The sequence below is a fragment of the Heterodontus francisci genome, unplaced genomic scaffold (genome assembly GCF_036365525.1).
Source record: "Heterodontus francisci isolate sHetFra1 unplaced genomic scaffold, sHetFra1.hap1 HAP1_SCAFFOLD_43, whole genome shotgun sequence".
NCBI lineage: Eukaryota > Metazoa > Chordata > Chondrichthyes > Heterodontiformes > Heterodontidae > Heterodontus > Heterodontus francisci.
The window spans coordinates 3,061,174-3,072,628 of NW_027141852.1; the positions used below are offsets into that span (position 1 = coordinate 3,061,174).

At 45.1% G+C, this 11,455-nt stretch overlaps 2 non-coding genes across 2 annotated transcripts; both read left to right on the forward strand.

Moving 5' to 3' along the window:
• The first annotated feature begins 1,497 nt into the window (after positions 1–1,497).
• trnat-ugu (transfer RNA threonine (anticodon UGU)) lies at positions 1,498–1,569 on the forward strand. Its single transcript has one exon. It is a non-coding gene; the product is annotated as a tRNA-Thr (tRNA).
• Positions 1,570–8,412: 6,843 nt separating this feature from the next.
• trnam-cau (transfer RNA methionine (anticodon CAU)) lies at positions 8,413–8,484 on the forward strand. The gene has a single exon. It is a non-coding gene; the product is annotated as a tRNA-Met (tRNA).
• Positions 8,485–11,455: the final 2,971 nt, after the last annotated feature.

Consider the following 11,455-nt stretch of genomic DNA (forward strand, 5'->3'; position numbering starts at 1 on the left):
GAAGCGGGGAGTGAGCAGTCAGAGAGTGGGATGGGGGGAAGCGGGGAATGATCGTCCGGAGAATGGGATGGCACTGTTTAGAGGGGATTTGAGGAAAAAATGTTTCACCTCGAGGGTGGTTGGAATCTGGAACACATTGCCTGAAGGAGTGGTGGAGGCAGGAACCCTCACAACATTTAAGAAGTATCTAGATGAGCACTCAAAACGCCACAGAATACAAGGCTACGGCCACGTGCTGGAAAATGGAATTAGAATAGATAGGTACCTGATGGCCGGCACGGACATGATGGCCGAAGGGCCTGTTTCTGTGCTGTATAACTCTTTGACTCTATGAAACCTCACTGAATTACAGAGGGTGTGCAGCACTGTCAGAGGTGCTGTCCTTCTAATGAGACTTCAAATAGCGCAACGTTCTCCGAGTATCAACCAAAACATGTCCATTGTGTAGGTATGTGCCATATTTGCTTATGAAACGACAGTCACTGCTCCTAATGTAATTCACTTTAGGTGAATTAAGATGACTTGGTACTATATAACTGGCGAATGCGCAAGAGGTAGCGGGGGACTGTTGGGGTGGGACGGAGGCGGTGATGGCAACCTTTGAGGGGATTTTTGGGTCGAAGTTGTTTTCTGTGAGAAATTGAGTAGCTCCATCTTTAATCCTGGCAGCTGCCTGAATGTCACAGACAGTGACGTTTCAGTGGAAGAGGCTGCATTTGCGCATGTGCTAGTACAGCGTCACCTGGTGGTTGCGTTGTCAGCAAATGCAGCGTTTTAACTTTGGCTCCACGATGACATTTTTTTCCTCAATTAAAATAGGTCTTGAGTGCCTTAATAACTTCTTCACATGTAGCCTTCTGTTCTTCATGAGGATGTTGCCTGCACACTCCGTCCATTGCAGACAATAGCGTACTGACCTGCTCCATGTCTGGCTTCTGCACGAGACCCGATGCAGTACGATACCTTGCAAACCTCTGGAACCATCTCGGCCACTCCTCGGCTTGGTTCAGTCCAGTGACCTTTTCAAAGGTGCAGGCAAAGATTTCTCCATCTTCACTTTGGTTTACTGTGGCCCCCATATAATATTCTGATATCTGTCAAGGCTTAGTACAGAATTTATAAGAATCTGACGGTTAAAATAACCTGAGTTTACTCTACACACCTTGCATTGAAGGTTTCATCGACAACTCTCCATGAGGTGCCGTACAGATTATATTACATCACTTCCTGTGATGATGCACATAGTCTATTTATATAATCTGACCAGTAACAACCCAATGTCCACTCTTATATTATTGTACAGATGTGAGAAAAGCTGAGGATGGGAATGGAACGTCTGAATGAAGATTTCATGATGCTGATGATGTAAATGAGGCTGATCTGTTCCCCATTCCACAATCCCTCTTTATTTCTGTGCATGTTTCTCGATGCTGTTTCAACCAAATTGAAAAAGAATCACAAATCCTCCTCTGGAGCGTCAGGAGTCCATTAAGCAAAGGCATGGTGGCCAAGTGGTAAGGCGTCAGTCTTGTAAACTGCAGATCACGGGTTCAATCCCCGTCCGTGCCTTTTGATTAGTTTCTCACTTTAAATGTGATGTTTCCACAAAAGATGTCAGTTGCATTTGTTTCGGCCATCTGGAAATCAGTGTGATGTTGCACTTTATCCCCGACACTGGGAAGAACATGAGGAGTAGCCACATGATTCCTCGAGCCTTCTCCATCTGTCCCTTGAATTCCTGTTTCCTAATCCATTGATGTTTCACAATGTACTGAACTGTCCCAATCCATTGATATAACTCAGCCCATAGAATTTCCCAATCCACTGATATTTTCCAGTCCATTGACTTTCCCAATCCATTAATGGTTCCTGACCATTGACATTCCCAATCCATTTATATTGCCTGTGATTTCAAAGCAACTGTGGAATACAAATAGTATCAGTATTATCAGATACATCGAGACGAGGTGCAATAGCCAAGTGGACAGATGTTGGGTTTATAAAGAAAAAAGCATTGGCTCGATATTTGTCCAGTCTATCACTGGATCTGAACTCCCAACCTACTGTTTTTCTGTGGGTCTGCTGACTTGTATATGTGAAGAACCATTGGATGTTTCTCAATCCTCTGACTTCTCTCATTCTTGTGCCATATTTGTTCCTTTGGGTTCACCAGTGAAGAAAATTATTCCCTATTACATTTGGTGAAGACTTTAATAACCTCACATCCTTGTGTCTCACCATCTCAGGTCAAACTCCCTACAGAAACTTTAAACATTTAACTATTCTGCTGGAAACATTTTCAAGAGCGCAGCCATTCCTTCATTACGCTTCCTTCTTTGACATGTGATTGACAAATATGTGTGTAATGGAGAGAGAGAGAGTGAAAAAAAAAGAGAGAGAGAGTGCGATAGAAAGTTAGAGGACCAGCTAAAGACAGATAGAGAGAGAGAGGCAGAGAGAGGTAAAGCGATAGACAGAGAGAGAGAGAGAGAGAAGGAGAGAGAGTCATTGAGTCCTGGAGTCACTACAGTACAGGAAGTCATTTTGCCCATCAAGCCCATGTAAATCAATCCATTCAGTCCCATTCCCCCGCTCTATCCCCATTGCCCTGTAAGTTATCTAAACCTGTCATATTTATTATAATCTTGTACATGTCTATCAAATCTCCCCTCAATCTCCTTTGCTCCAAGGAGAACAACCCCAGCTTCTCCAACCTAACCTTACAGCTAAAATCCCTCATGTCTGGAACCATTCTGATAAATCTTCTCCACCCTCTCAAGGACACTCACATCCCTCCAAACGTGTGTTGACTAGAACTGAATGCAATTCTCTGGTTGTGGCCCAACTAGAAATTTATACAGGTTCAGCATAACTTCCCTACTTTTGTACTCAGTACCTCTATTTATGAAGCCCAAGATCCCATATCCTTTGCTAACTAATTTCTCAATGTGTCCTGCCACCGTCAAAGAACTATGCATATGAATCCCCAGGATTTTATTCCTAAAAATATGCTTTCTTCATATAAATCTGTAAAAAATGCATTATACAACAGTTCAAAACAGCACCAAGTTGACATTCCAAAAAGTGCAAAGGAAATCAGTTTTCTTCAATACAGGAGAGAGTTGCCTCACAACCCTTCCACTCCATTTTACCTGACATGGACATTTTACAGCAAACCCATATCTGGTGTCTTCAGCACGAGGGGTTTCCAATGGGTCCAGCTGCCCAGTTCACTATGGCGGGGGGACCTTACACAGTGGTCTTTCCCCATTGAGCCTTTGCAGTGGCTACCCCAAGCATTAGTGCGTCCCTCAGCACGTAGCCCTGGACCTTGGAATGTGCCAGTCTGCAAAACTCGGTCGTGGACAACTCTTTGCGCTGGAAGACCAGCAAGTTTAGGGCAGACCAAAGAGTGTCTATCACCGAATTGATGGTCCTCCAGCAGCAGTTAATGTTTATCTCGTTGTGCATCCCTGGGAACAGCCCGTAGAGCACAGACTCCTGAGTTACAGAGCTGCTTGGGATGAACCTCGACAAAAACCACTGCATCTCTTTCCACACCTGCTTTGCAAAGACACATTCTGGAAGGAGGTGGGCAACTGGCTCTTCCCCACCGCAGCCACCTCGAGGGCCGCGTGTGGAGGGGGCGAGACTTCGGGCATGCAGGAAGGATCTGACAGGAAGGGCTCTTCTTACCACCAGCCAAGCTACATCTTGGTGCTTGTTTGAAAGTTCTGGTGATGAGGCATTCTGCCAAATGACTTTGGCAGTCTGCTCGGGGAACCATCCGACCGGATCCACCATCTCCTTTTCCCGTAGGGCCTTGAGGACATTCCGTGCAGACCACTGCCTGATGGATTGGTGGTCAAAGATGTTTTCCCGCAGAAACATTCCCACGAAGGATAGCTGGTACGGTATGGTCCAACTGGATGAAGCGATCCGCGGCAATGTGACCAGACCCATCCTTCGCAACACCTCAGCACATAGTGACACTTGGTATTTGTGTACTGGGGCTCCACACACAGCTTGGTGCAGCTGCACACGAAGGTGGTCATCAGGATGAGGGCGATGTTGGGTACATTTTTCCCGCCCTTGTCCAGAGGTTTGAACATCGTGTCCCTCCCGCCCTGGTCCATTTTAGATCTCCAGATGATGCAGTTGAAGTCACCGCCTAGGATGACCGGCCTGGACGTCGCCAGCAACAGTGGAAGCTGCTGGAAGACGGTCAGCCGCTCTCTGCGTTGTACCGGGGCGTACACGTTGATCAACCGGAGCGGAGCGTTGTTGTACATCACGTCTGCTACGAGGAGGCGGCCGCCCACCACCTCCTTAACTTCGGAGATGGTGAAGTTACCTCCCCGCAGCAGAATACCCAGGCCGGAGGAACGGCAGTCATTACCCCCCGACCAGATCGATGGCCCGTCGGACCACCATCGCGACCACTGCCTGTAGCTGCTGAGGTGTGGTATTCCACACTCCTGCAGAAACTGTGGGTCAGCTTTGACCTTGGCAAGGTAATCCAAGGTTGAAACACATCGCGTAGTAGATTTAATGCTACGCACATTAATGGAAGCAATTCTTACACCCATTTTTTACTAAAAATTAGTTGTTGCTTCCCATACCATTTGTCCTCGCCTCCTTGATGAAGGGTCACTGACCCGAAATGTTAACTCTGCTTCTCTTTCCACAGATGCTGCCAGACCTGCTGAGTGGTTCCAGCATTTCTTGTTTTTATTTCAGATTTCCAGCATCCGCAGTATTTTGCTTTTATCTCGCTGTCTCTTGCTGGTTTGCTCAGTACCTTTCTCTGTCTGTTCATTTCTGAGTCCTGATAATATCTTCCTGGTTTTCTGTGTGTCTTTCTCTGTCTGTTCCTTTCTGGGTCCTGATAATATCTTCCTGGTTTTCTGTGTGTCTTTCTCTGCCTGCCTCATTGTCGGTGCTGTTACTCAGTGTCCTTGTGTCATTGTGCAGTGAGGGTGAGTCCGTCAGCACGTGTGTTGCTGAGTCCGGGATTCTTGAGAAATCCGACTCCAATCCTATTTTTAGAAAAACATTGGGGAATGAACATATTTCACTAACGGGCAGCTGAAATTGAAAAGAGTAGTTAGCAGAGTGGTGCAGCGGAAGTTTGCTGGGCCCATAACTCAGAGATCAATGGATCGAAACCATTCTCTGCTATTTATGTTTGGTAATAATACAAAAAGTTCACTTTCAAAACATCAAGTATTTCTCCATAATAACAAGATGCTTCCAAAGGCACTCTATTGCAATCAGCTTCTTCTTTATAGTGAACACATCAATCAGTAACAAATCACTTTTGCTCACACGAACACAAGCTGCAAACACGGACCAGCCGAGTCTGTCCCACTTTGTCAACCCCTTCCTGCAGAGCCTCCTCTCCACCACCAAATGGTGATGTTGGCCACAATAAAACCAGGACAAATGGTCACAGTGAGGAGACGGTCAGGAACAGAAAATAAAACAATAACAGGAAAAACCATTACACAACAACAGGGTACATCTTTACACAACAGAAAGCATATTTACACAACAGGAAATACCTTTAGATAACAGGGACAACACAATCATACAAATGCCTTGTTTCTCCATCTCAGTCTCGTTGCCTCTCTCTCTGTCCCTCACTTTTGCTTCCTCACAGTCTATTCTTGGTTTTCTGTGTGTTTTTCTCTCTGTCCCGTTGTCGATGGTGTTACTCAGCGTCCTTGTAACATTGTGTAGCCAGGCTGAGCCTCCCAACGCCTGTGTTGCTGGAATAAAAACAGAAAATGCTGGAAATGCTCAGTCGGTCTGGCAGCATCTGTGCAGAGAGAAACAGTTAACAGTTCTGGTCTGTTTCCTTAGCTCACATTAACTTTGTTCTCTCTCCACAGATGCTGCCAGACCTGCTGATTATTTCAAGCATTTTCTGTTTATGTTTCAGATTTCCAGCATCTGCAGTATTTTGCTTTTGTACGTGTGTTGCTATGTCTGGGACTGTTTGAGTGCAATGCTATTGCTTTATAAACAGCGTTGAAACAAACATTTATCTCGTTAACACACAGCACTAATACACAGCTGGATATAAACAGCAGCCTGCAGCAGAGGGCGCAGTGGAAGTTTATTAACACAAATAATTCACCAGCACTATATTTACTGCTGCCCACAATCACACCACGCTTCATCTTAACACGTTTTACTCTTTATTTACATCAACTTCTTCCTTCCAGGAAACACTTCAATTTGGAACACAGCTTCCAAATGTCCTTTATTCACAAACCCGAACACACATCAGCCCAGACTTTCCCATTTCTGTCAACCTATTCCTGCATCACTGCCTCTCCACCAACAGTTGTTGCTAGAATCATACAATCATAGAATGGCTACAGCACAGAAGGAGGCCATTCAGCCTGTCGAACCCGTGCTGGCTCTCTGTTAGAGCAACTCACCTCATTTCACTCCCCAGTCAGTTCAATTTTGGAGGTGGGAAAATTTCTCGAAAGAATAATTCGGAACAAAATTACTAATCCCATGGACAAATGTGGGTTAATTCAAGAAAGCCAGCATGGATATCTTAAGGGAAAATCATGTTTAACTGTCCTGCTGTAGCTTTTTGATGAGGTAACAGAGAGGGATGATGAGGGCAATGCTGTTGATGTGGTGTGCATGGACTTTCAAAAGGTCTGGCAGCATCTGAAAGGTCATTGACCTGAAACGTTTCCTTTGCTTCTCTCTGTACAGATGCTGCCTGACCTGCTGAGTATTTCCAGCATTTCTTGTTTTCATTATGGAACAGAGTTCCCTTTTCAAACTTACAGAATTAACTACAATAATGTACTCTGAGATTCAAGTTAAATATCAGCCCAATATTTACACACATTATGAGTTTATCAGTTTTAGTATTAATTCCCATAGTGCATCCTGACATATACATTAGATATAACATAACATAAGAACAGAAGAAATAGGAGCAGGAGTAGGCCATTCGGCCCCTCAAGCCTGCCCTGCCATTCAGTAAGATCATGGCTGATCTGCCCCAGACCTCAACTCCTCTTTCATGCCAGCTCTTCATGGACCTCAACTCTCCAATATTTCAAAAATCTATTTACATCCTCTTTAAATACTTTCAGTGATTTAGCCTCCAATACTGTCTGGGATAGAGAATTCCAGACATTCACTACCCTTTGAGAGAAGAAATTCCTTTGCATCTCAGTTTTAAATGAGTGTCCCCTTATTCTGTAACTATGTCGCCTAGTTTGAGATTCCCCCACTAGTGGAAACATCTTCTCAACATCTACCCTGTTAATCAAAACAAGAAATGCTGGAAACACTCAGCAGGTCTGGCAGCATCTGTGAAGAGCGAAGCAGAGTTAATGTTTCAGGTCAGAGACCCTTCTTCACCCTGTTAAGCCCCCTCAGAATCTTGTACGTTTCAAAAAGATCACCCCTCATTCTTCTAAACACTAATGAATAACCTGTTTCGCCGTTCTTCATAAGTCAACCCCTTCATCTCAGGAATCAGCTGAGTGAATCGCTTTTGAACTCCTCCAATGCCAGTACATCCTTTCTTAAGTCTAAATCTCAAGTGTGATATCAGATTGAGAGAATCTGAAAGATAGCATAACCTGAGATACAAACTGAGATTTCAGTTTAAAACTCCCCCGGATTGTGAAACTAAAAGATACAATAGCAATTTAATTTGTATAGACTGTGCTTTGGATCACATTCCAGCCCTCATACAGTATCAGACTGGAAGATACTGTAGCAATTCCATTAGTGCAGACTCAGCTCTACATTACAGAGCAGGGAACATATTTAAACAACCGGGAACACTTTTACACAAGACGGATCATATTTACACAACTGAGAAGATCTTTACCCAACAGGGAACCATTTTACACAATAACAGAGAACATCTTCACACAACAGCGAATACAGCAACACAACAGAGAACATATTACACAGCAGGAAAAATCTTTACACAACAGAGAGCACAATTACATAAATCATCAGTCTTTCGTTGTCTCTTGCTGGTTTGCTCAGTACCTTTCTTTATATGTTCCCTTCTGGGTCCTGATAATCTCTTTCTGGTTTTCTGTGTGTCTTTCTCTGTCTGTTCCCTTCTGGGTCCTGATAATCTCTTCCTGATTTTCTGTGTGTCTTTCTCTGTCTGTTCCTTTCTGGGTCCTGATAATATCTTCCTGGTTTTCTGTGTGTCTTTCTCTGTCTCCCTCATTGTCGGTGCTGTTACTCAGTGTCCTTGTGTCATTGTGCAGTGAGGGTGAGTCCGTCAGCACGTGTGTTGCTGAGTCCGGGATTCTTGAGAAATCCGACCACAATCCTATTTTGATAAAAACATTGGGGAAATGAACATATTTCACTAACAGGCAGCTAAAAGTGAAAACAGCAGTTAGCAGAGTGGCGCAGCGGAAGCGTGCTGGGCTCATAACCCAGACGTCGATGGATCGAAACCATTCTCTGCTATTTATGTTTGGTAATAACACAAACAGTTCACTTTCAAAACATCAAGTGTTTCCCCAGAATAACGAGATGTGCTCGATTGCAATCAGCTTTTTCCTTTGAGTGAACACATCAATCAGTGACAAATCACTTTTCCTCACACGAACACAAACTGCAAATACGGACCAGCCGAGTCTCTCCCACTTTGTCAACCCCTTCCTGCAGAGTCTCCTCTCCACCACCAGATGGTGATTTTGGCCACAATAAAACCAGGACAAATGGTCACAGTGAGGAGACGGTCAGCAACAGAAAATAAAACAATAACAGGGAAAACCTTTACACAACAACAGGGTGCATCTTTACACAACAGAAAATATATTTACACAACAGGAAATACCGTTACACAACAGAGAGAGCACAATCATACAAATGACTTGTTTCTCCATCTCAGTTTCGTTGTCTGTCTCTCTCTCTCTCCGTTCCTCACTTTTGCTTCCTCACAGTCTATTCGTTTTCTGTGTGTTTTTCTCTCTGTCCCGTTGTCGATGGTGTCACTCAGCGTCCTTGTAACATTGCGTAGCCAGGCTGAGCCTCCCAACACCTGTGTTATGGAACATAGAACTGTACAGAACAGTACAGGCCCTTCGGCCCACGATGATGTGCCGAACCTTTAACCTACTCTAAGATCAAAACTACCTACATACCCTTCATTCTACTATCATCCATGTACCTATCCAAGAGACGCTTAAATGTCCCTAATGTATCTGCTTCTGCTACCACCGCTGGCAGTGCATTCCATGCACCCACCACTCTCTTGTGTGAAGAACCTACCTCTGACATCTCCCCGAAACCTTCCTCCATCACCTTAAAATTATGCCCCCTGGTGATAGCCCTTTCCACCCTGGGAAAAAGTCTCTGGCTATCCACTCTATCTATGCCTCTCATCATCTTGTACCCCTCTATCAAGTCACCTCTCATCCTTCTTCGTTCCAATGAGAAAAGTCCCAGCTCCCTCAATCTTTCTTCGTAAGACATGCCCTCCAGTCCAGGCAGCATCCTGATAAATCTCCTCTGCACCCTCTCTAAAGCTTCCACATCCTTCCTATAATGCGACGACCAGAACTGAACACAATATTCCAAGTGTGGTCTAACCAGGGCTTTATAGAGCTGCAGCATAACCTCGCGGCTCTTAAACTCAATCACCCTGTTAATGAAAGCCAACACACCATACGCCTTCTTTACAACCTTATCAACTTGGGTGGCAACTTTGAGCGATCTATGGACATGGGCCCCAAGATCCCTCTGTTCCTCCACACTACCAAGAATCCTGTCTTTTCGCCTGTATTCTGCATTCAAATTCAACCCTCCAAAATGAATCACTTCACACTTTTCCAGGTTGAACTCCATCTGCCACTTCTCAGCCCAGCTCTGCATCCTGTCAATGACCTGTTGCAACCTACAACAGCCTTCCACACTATCCACAACTCCACCAACCTTCTTGTCATCGGCAAACGTGCTAACCCAGACTTCCACTTCCTCATCCAAGTCATTTATAAAAATCACAAAGAGCAGAGGTCCCAGAACAGATCCCTGCGGAACACCACTGGTCACCGAGCTCCAGGCTGAATACTTTCCATCTACTACCACCCTCTGTCTTCTATGGGCCAGCCAATTCTGTATCCAGACAGCCAACTTTCCCTGTATCCCATGCCTCCTTACTTTCTGAATGAGCCTACCATGGGGAACCTTATCAAACGCCTTGCTGAAATCCATATACACCACATCCACTGCTCTTCCTTCATCAATGTGTTTTGTCACATCTTCAAAGAATGTAATAAGGCTTGTGAGGCATGACCTGCCCCTCACAAAGCCATGCTGACTGTCTCTAATCAAACTATGCTTTTCCAACTAATCATAAATCCTGTCTCTCAGAATCCTCTCCAATAATTTGCCCACTACCTACGTAAGACTGACTGGTCTATAATTCCCAGGGTTATCCCTATTCCCTTTCTTGAACAAGGGAATAACACTTGCCACCCTCCAATCATCTGGTACTACTCCAGTGGACAGTGAGGACGCAAAGATCATCGCCAAAGGCGCGGCAATCTCTTCCCTCGCTTCCCTTAATATCCTTGGGTATATCCCGGCTGGCCCCAGGGACTTATCTGTCCTCATGTCTTTCAAAATTTCCAGCACATCCTCCCTCTTAACATCAACCTGTTCGAGCATATCAGCCTGTTTCACGCTGTCCTCTCAAACGACCAGGTCCCTCTCACTAGTGAATACTGAAGCAAAGTATTCATTTAGGACCTCCCCTACCTCCTCTGACTCCAGGCACAAGTTCCCTCCACTATCCTTGATCGGACCAACCCTCACTCTGGCCATCCTCTTGTTCCTCACATAAGTGTAGAACGCATTGGGATTTTCCTTAATCCTACCCGCCAAGACTTTTTCATGTCCCCTTCTAGCTCTCATAAGTCCATTCTTCAGTTCCTTCCTGGCTACCTTGTAACCCTCTCGAGCCCTGTCTGATCCTTGCTTCCTCAACCTGAAGTAAGCTTCCTTCTTCCTCTTGACTAGCTGTTCCACATTTCTTGTCATCCAAGGTTCCTTCACCCTACCATCCCTTCCTTGCCTCATCGGGACAAACCTATCCAGCAGTCGCAGCAAGTGCTCCCTAAACAACCTCCACATTTCTGTCGTGCATTTCCCTGAGAACATCTGTTCCCAATTTATGCGCCCCAGTTCCTGCCTATTAGCATTGTAATTCCCCCTCCCCCAATTAAATATTTTCCCATCCCGTCTGCTCCTGTCCCTCTCCATGACGATAGTAAAGGTCAGGGAGTTGTGATCACTATCACCGAAATGCTCTCCCACCGAGAGATCTGCCACCTGGCCTTGTTCGTTGCCAAGCACCAAATCCAACATAGCTTCCCCTCCAGTCAGCCTATCGACACAAACAGGTCAGTGGCAAGTGGTCCAGAGGAAAACCACA